This window comes from Lycium barbarum, chromosome 11 (assembly GCF_019175385.1).
Source record: "Lycium barbarum isolate Lr01 chromosome 11, ASM1917538v2, whole genome shotgun sequence".
In the NCBI taxonomy this organism is placed as follows: domain Eukaryota; kingdom Viridiplantae; phylum Streptophyta; class Magnoliopsida; order Solanales; family Solanaceae; genus Lycium; species Lycium barbarum.
In genome coordinates, this window is record NC_083347.1 from 9867249 (window position 1) to 9875102 (window position 7854).

The window sequence follows — 7854 nt, forward strand, 5'->3', positions numbered from 1 at the left end:
GTGTGGATTTTTTGCTCTTCTCCAGGTAATATTTTAAGTGTGTCTTCCTTTAATGTAGACTTAAAAATCGTATTTTCTAATATCGCTCACAGTTATGGGCGTGGGAGAGGATGCTGCCTTTTCAGCCCGTACCTAAGCATCACCTCGAGATTGACATGCCTTATGGGAGGAGGTGGACAACGGGTTTTGATCGGGACGCGGATACGCACCACAGTATTCTTCCATTCCGGGACCAGCTTGATCACATGACGGACGATGCGGTAAAACTATTTAAATTTACATTAATAATTTAATTAAACGTCTTTTCTACTTAGTGATCGCTGATTTATATTTATGGACGCCGTATGCTGCTATATTAAATGGTTTGCCAGCCTTTTGCAGGGCAGGCCAGGGGGTTTGGAGGTCGCGGTATCCATTGATACACCTAGACATCGTAGAGGACCACATGCCCGAGCGTATCTTACGACAGTTTGGGCATACACAGAGTATATCCCCCGACGTCCGTCATGAGCTCCGATACTACCAGAGGGACGATCGGGCTGCCGTTGATGATGATTTTCTGGCTTTCATGGATGCCCAGCTCCACCGTTGGGAGAACAGGTTGGCACTTTAGCGGTGGTCGGCCATTTGACTCCCATTGAGCATTACATGCGCTGGTATCATCAGATCACATGCCGATTGATCGGCAACCTAGCTTTGCGTCCCCCTAGGGATGTAGGATACTCAGCACTCGCGGGGCAGTACGAGGCATTGGTAAGTTTATCGTATTTAGATTTATTAATTTCATTAATTGTTACGTTTTAAAAAATAACTTTTTTTTTCTGTTGAACACAAATGCAGCTAGTGGCCGTACAACGTTTACGCATCTTGGGGTTAGAGCAGATGCCTTACCCTGGGCTTGCGGGATTTGCGTCGGAGATGGTACGGATATCCGAGGATGGTATCCGGCAGGCAGGAGAGATTAGGCGCAGGAAGGAGCCTGTTCCGGAGGCTGAGTATCAGGCAGCGCCAGGAGGAGGACCGGGTGCTCCTAGAAGAGGAGGCCGTGCTGGCAGAGGACGCCCTGCTGCCGGAGGACGCCGTGCGCGTAGAGGACGCGGTGCTGCTACTAGAGGACTTGGTGATGGAGGACACCATCTGGTAGATGAGGCAGATGGGGCCGATCCCATTCCAGAGGGCGTTCACGGTCTAGTCCATCCACAGTCGTTCCAGGCCGGTGGCAGCTCACTTGGGGACTCACCTACATTTACGCCGGCGCTCTTACTTGCTGAGATACCTTGGTCTTCATCACAGCCGAGTCAGAATGCATACATGGAGGAGCGTGATAACGTTGATTGGGCGGCTTTACGCCTTTCATTAGCTGATGAGCAGCCTGTGAGGAATTTAGAGGGACCTGGATTCTTGACTTCGATGAGTTTTTGATCCCGGTTAGTATTTAAAATTCTTATTTGTTCATTAAAATTATTTATTTTAAATATATATATATATATATATATATATATATATATATATATATATATATATATATATATATATATGTGTGTGTGTTACTCATTATTTAGTACTATTTTATATTTTAGGATTCGACACCAGCGAGTCCAGCAGAGCCACCCACTCAGGCGTTTTCTCATGGGTCTGCCGAGTCAGCGGTGTCTTCCCATGTGACTGTCCAGCCACATGTAAGCTTTTAATTAAAATTTGTTTTATTCAATATAAGGTCAATATTTAATATACATATTTGATTATTTAAAGTACTTATTTTAAATATGTATGTTACTTATTATTTCGTTTTTTTTTTTCCATATTTTAGGATTCGACGCTAGTGGGTCCACAGGAGCGACCCATTTAGGAGCATTCTCATCAGCATGCCGAGGCAAAGGTGTCTTCTCATGAGACTACCGAGGCGCATGTAAGTTTTTTACTTAAAATTAATTTTATTCAATATAAGGTAAATATTTATTTAATTTTTATAAACTTTACTTGGACTTTGAACAGCATCTCGTCCAGGAGACTACCTCATATTCACCACCACACCCATCTCAGGAGCCTACTCAGGCTCCCGTTGACACACAGGTTTGATTAAATAAATAACGTTAATGTATTTAATAAAAATAAGAAATAGTACTAATTATTATATATTTTTTAGGTTCATCCTTCGGCGCCCGCGGTGGCAACTCCTGACGAGGAAGAGTTCGAGTTTCCAGACCTAGGTCATCATGAGGTTCTGCCCGTGCGAGCGGGACCAGATCCCAAAAAGAAGCACATTCTGGTCAAGGGTGCACGGGCTAGGGGAAGAGGAGATGATCATGACTTGAGCGCCCGGTTATTAAGAAAAAAAAAGGGCGATGGAGACGATGGCGAGGGCGGTGGGGATGGTATGAGCCTTAGGCCTAGGGATAGTCTCCGGCATACTACATGTGGGACCCATCCTCGATAGTGTATATACATTAGTGTTGTACAGTTTATCGTAAATATTATATTTTGTTTTGCATATTTATAAATATTATCTTAGTCTTTATTATTGTTTATAGTTTCACATCCTAAATTGATAATTAAAAAAAACGTGACACATTCGAAATAAAGTGAAGCATTAATTTAAAAATAAGACGAAACCCTGAAAGATAAATAACGTAAAGCTAATGACTACAAGTCTTCAAACAAAAAAGGACTTCGAGCACTTTTCAACCACTAAAACGACAATTCAAAGTATAGCGTATTCTTGATGTATTGAGCCTATCTTATGAATTGTACAAATATAAGTAGGGTTCTATATAAAATATTGAAGTTCCGGAGTCTCAAAGCATGATTAATATACGACTAAACTACGTAAAAAGGAGTGAAAATGTAATAATAGGCTGTTAGTAGAAAATGGTGGAGTCCTATAGTGCAGTATTTTACTGCGCTATAGGTGAGGGACGAATTGCTATAGCGCAGTATTTTACTGCGCTAAAGCACTTAACTGTAACGACCCCGTTAAGTGCTTTAGCGCAGTATTTTACTGCGCTAAAGGTAGTTTTGCAACATTTTTTTTGGTTAGGGTATTTTGGTTCAAAATGATTTTTTTGGGGGCATTTTGGTTCCGGACCCCAATTATGGAGCCATATTATCGTTTTCAATAGGAGCCAACATTTATTAGATCTTACTAATTACTCTTGCCTTTAAAGGATAGGGGAGACTTTTTTTGGGTTAGTGCACGCCGACATGCTCAAAATTCCCTTTTGAACTTCTTCCATATTAGCAGGGCTCGTAAGCATCTTATTATCTTTCTCTGTGACTAGAGAAGGGATGGTCTCAAGGATCTCATCTTCAAGCACCGAACCTTGAGAAGAAAGTAATGTATGAAATAAATTGAGAGCTTCATGCGATACAGAGACAAGTTCTGAATATGGTTCGAGGTGCTTATTCTCTATCTTTCTTCGCAAAGCAGAAGTTTTTCTTATCAGCAGACCAACTCTGTTCAAGAGCAAATTGGCCTATATATATTAGTAAACTTTAGGCAATTATGGAGCCATATTATCGTTTTCAATTGGAGCCAGCATTTATTAGATCTTACTAAAAACTCTTGCCCCCGCATTAATTTATGACACGTTTTATTTCCTCAGAGTCAATTGACTAAATTATGAAGCTACTTGGAATTAGACTAACTTAATATTTTAAATTAAAATTTAGATATTAAAAATACAAAAAGTACTATAAATTGCAATATTAACATAGAATTAATATTTCTAAGCATAAATTATATATGAAGACTAAATTGATTCTTGATGTTCATTTAATGAGTTTATTTATTTTTCCTTAATTTCGTCTAGTACTAAGCTTATTTCACCCATTTAGCTAGCATAAACTCTTGTTACATGAAATATTAGGAGTAAAATTAAAATTTAATAAATATAAAAAAAATCTATTTCTATCTATAAATACAAAAATTATATGTTCAGAAATTCAGAAAAATGTTAATATTTTTCAATTTATGATTTCACCGAGTAGTATTATTTTACATAATTTAAAAAATGTTACTTTATAGAGTGTCGAGTCGCTTGTGTCCCTTTGGTATTTGATAATTTTTCTGCCAAATTTCCTTCCTTATAAATATTTTTTTGTTTAAAAATTATCTAATTAGTAGACTATCTAATAAGTCTTCATTAATAATAATGAAGACTTATCAACAATACGTGTTTAACGTACCACTGAATTATTAATAGTGCAATAAGAAAATATGCAATAAATTATACTTTTTAATTAAAATATTACTACTTTTACATCTTGAGTAAGCCCAAACCTCATGTAACCGGTATATATATATATATATATATGCTGGAGGTTTGTTATATAAGCTTTATTACTTCAAAGTGCTTGAATTTAATTGAGCAAATAAGTCTAACATAAAAAGGACTACGAAAAAGAAAATCCTTCCTTTTTCACACTCTGTTCAACATAGGATAATATCACCGTTTTGTGTTTACATAATGGAACAGTTTTGTTGATCATATGAATCTGTAAGTTGGTAAACAGGGTAATGATGCGGATAAGTATAATGATATAAGGGGGCTTGCGGCAATGTCACAAAAGCTGCAGTGTCGGGCTTTGTATCTGAACCAGCTTTTTCGTCTTTCTTGTCGCCACCACAGGGCCCAAACTCACCAATTCCGCCTGCCCCAAATTCTTCCTGAGCAAACTTGTCAGTGTCACAGCGTCAATCTGATCTCCCACCACTTCTAACTGGTTCTTTTCATCCCCGTGCATAGCTGCTGATTCCACCCCTATGTAAAATTAAGTACACCACCAATTTCAATCTCAATTGAGTTCCACAAGATTTTGATTGGCATTATTAAAAATCAAGAATTGAAAGGGAAATTTAATAGTACCTCGCTGAGAAACAGCAATCTTGAAGGCCTTGGACCGACGTTTCTGATCATTTCCGTTCAAGGATAATTTGATAACCACCTTTTGCTGCCCAAATTTAAAAGAGCATTTGTCAGTAATCAAAACCAAATTATAGTACAGCAAGGATAAGCAGGGGTTTGGACATAAAAATGTACAATATTTTAATTAAAGTAGCATTTGAAGTTATACTTGTGTTTAGAGATGCATTTCACTTGAAAAAAAGTTAAAATATTACGATGGGAAGATTTTTTTTTTTTCACTTGAAAAACTAGTTAAAAAGAACTCAGCTTCAAAAAAAGTTCAAAACTTTAAACATGCTTACCTTCATTTTCTGGGCTGTGATACTTAAAGGAAAATAAATCAGGGGAAGAGAGAGTAGAGAGGTCTGTAATTTTCGAAGTGTTGGAAAGTTGTAGTGGAGAATAAGTACATTCTGAAAGTATTTTTTTTATTATAGAAATGAGAGTTTGAGGGGCGAACATGGACGAGTCCGGAACGAAGATGACCTAAAAAAAAATCTTTTGAATCAAAATATCCCAATAAAAAAAAATGACAAAAGAAGCATTTAAAAAAGTGACAAAAGAGACGGAGCGGTTAACTGTTTTAGCGCAGTATTTTACCGCATTATAAAAGTAGTTAAAAAAAAAATTGGCCAATTTTATTTTTTGCAACACTTAGTGTTTTTTTTCCATACTTTAACCAGCGATTAATCGTGTGTCAAGACTCCGAAACGTCAATATTTTATATAGAACCTGATATTTTTTTCTGCGTACAATAATGCAGGCTCAATACATGAAGGATACGTAAATGTTCGGATCGCCATTTTAGGGGTTGAAAAAGTACCCGAAGTAAGTTTTGTTTGAAATTAGGTTTAAGTGTTCTATATACATAGACGTCCATTTTTGTTTGAAGACTTGTTGTCATTAGCTTAAAGTTTTTTATTTTTAGGGTTTAGATTTAAGCTTGTTATTTTTTAAAGTGTAACTTTATTTCGAATATACGCGATTTTTTGCGTTCGGACGTCCGATTTAAGCGATTTTTTTTGCAACATATTCGAATTAAAGTTACGCATTAAAAAATAACACACTTAAGGAACGCTTAGTGTTTTTTTCATAAAAAGATTCGCAACATCTTATTTTAATAAATCTTTCTTTGCAACACTTAGTGTTTTTTCTATGCTTTGACCAGCGATTAGTCGTGTGTTAAGACTCCGAAACGTCAATATTTCATATAGAACGTGATATTTTTTTCTGCGTACTATAATGTAGGCTCAATACATCATGGATACGTAAACGTTCGGATCATCGTTTTAGAGGTTGAAAAGGCACCCGAAGTAAGTTTTGTTTGGAAACTTTAGGTTTAGGTGTTTTATTTTTTAAGGTTTTGATCTAAGCGTGTTATTTTTTAATCAAGACATAACTTTATTTTGAATATAAATCTAATTCTAAAAAAATATAAGGTGAAAAACTAGTTGTAAAGTGGTCAAACTTTAGATGGTCATAACTTTGCGCTCGGACGTCCGTTTTACGCTTTTTTTTAACTTGTGTATTTTTTCGAGATCTACGCGGACAAACCGCCTGGCCTAGCCAATTTTAAAAAAAAAACACCTTTTATTCCCATTCAATTTCAATTTTTCTCCAAATTGGCGTGAAATTTTCAGTTTTATTTACTTATAATATGATGATACGCAATAGATTTCAATATAAAAATTCTGGGGTAATGTAGTTGTGAATGTCAATTTTACTTTTGTGGTTTCAATTTTTCAAAATAAAGCTGACTAATTTTCTCGACATATAAAGTTAACTAAAATACACTCAAACAAAACTTACTTCGGGCACCTTTTCAACCCCTAAAATGACGATCCGAACATTTACGTATCCTTGATGTATTGAGCCTGCATTATTGTACGCAGAAAAAAAAATATCATGTTCTATATAAAATATTGACATTTCGGAGTCTTGACACACGACTAATCGCTGGTCAAAATATGGAAAAAAACACTAAGTGTTGCAAAAAATAAAGTTGACCAATTTTTTTTTTTTACTGTTTCTATAATGCATTATTTTACTGCGTTATAGATTTTTTTTTTTACTGGACACCTTTAGCGCAGTATGTTACTGCGTTAAAGGACTTAACCGCATCGTTACGGTTAAATCCTTTAGCGCAGTAAATTACTGATACTTTTATCACTTTTGTTTGTTAGAATATTTTGGTTCAAAACGTTTTTTTGGGGTAATTTTGATTCCGGACCCAACATGGACGAACACTACACTAACTGAAGGTACAAAAAGCAATTTAAATTGTGTACTGTATAGCTGGATCCATTTAATTTGTAATTGATTCCTTAGGCCTTTTTCTACAAACACGTGTACTGTAGCTCAATATTAACTTTCCACTTTACTTTTATGGGAACACGTGTTTACTTTTTTGTCTATGTGGAGAAACAACTCATTTCCTCTTTCATTCTCACTTAGGTTTCCCAGTCACTTTTGACTTATATTCCTTCAACTTCTCTATCTCTTTTTTTTTTTTTTTTTTAATTCTCCAACATATATTTATTTTCTCTCTGCACTCTTATTTATTCACTTTTGATTTTTCACATTCTTGCTGAATATTTATTTTGTTCTCATGTATACATGTATGCACTTTAATTTTAATTTTCTAATAAATATTTATTTCATCCGTGCACTTTTACTTGTTCACTTTTGACTTTTCACGTTCTTTAAGAATTAATAAATAAAGTACTCTTTCCGTCTCATATTACTTGGCCACATTAATTGACTTTTCTCGTTCTTTAAGAATTGATAAATGAAGTACTCCCTTCATCCCATATTACTTGGCTACATTACTATATTTGACTTTTCACGTTCTTTAAAAATTAATAAACGAAATACTCCCTCCGTCCCATATTACTTGGCCACATTACTAAAAATATATGCCTATTTTTCTATTCTATATTTTTCTTCTTAT

The 7854-nt window shown here is 35.4% G+C and overlaps 1 pseudogene; it reads right to left on the reverse strand.

Annotated features, from left to right (window-relative positions):
- Nucleotides 1–4358: 4358 nt before the first annotated feature.
- Nucleotides 4359–5357, reverse strand: LOC132619228 (uncharacterized; annotated as a pseudogene).
- Between the last annotated feature and the right edge of the window lie 2497 nt (nucleotides 5358–7854).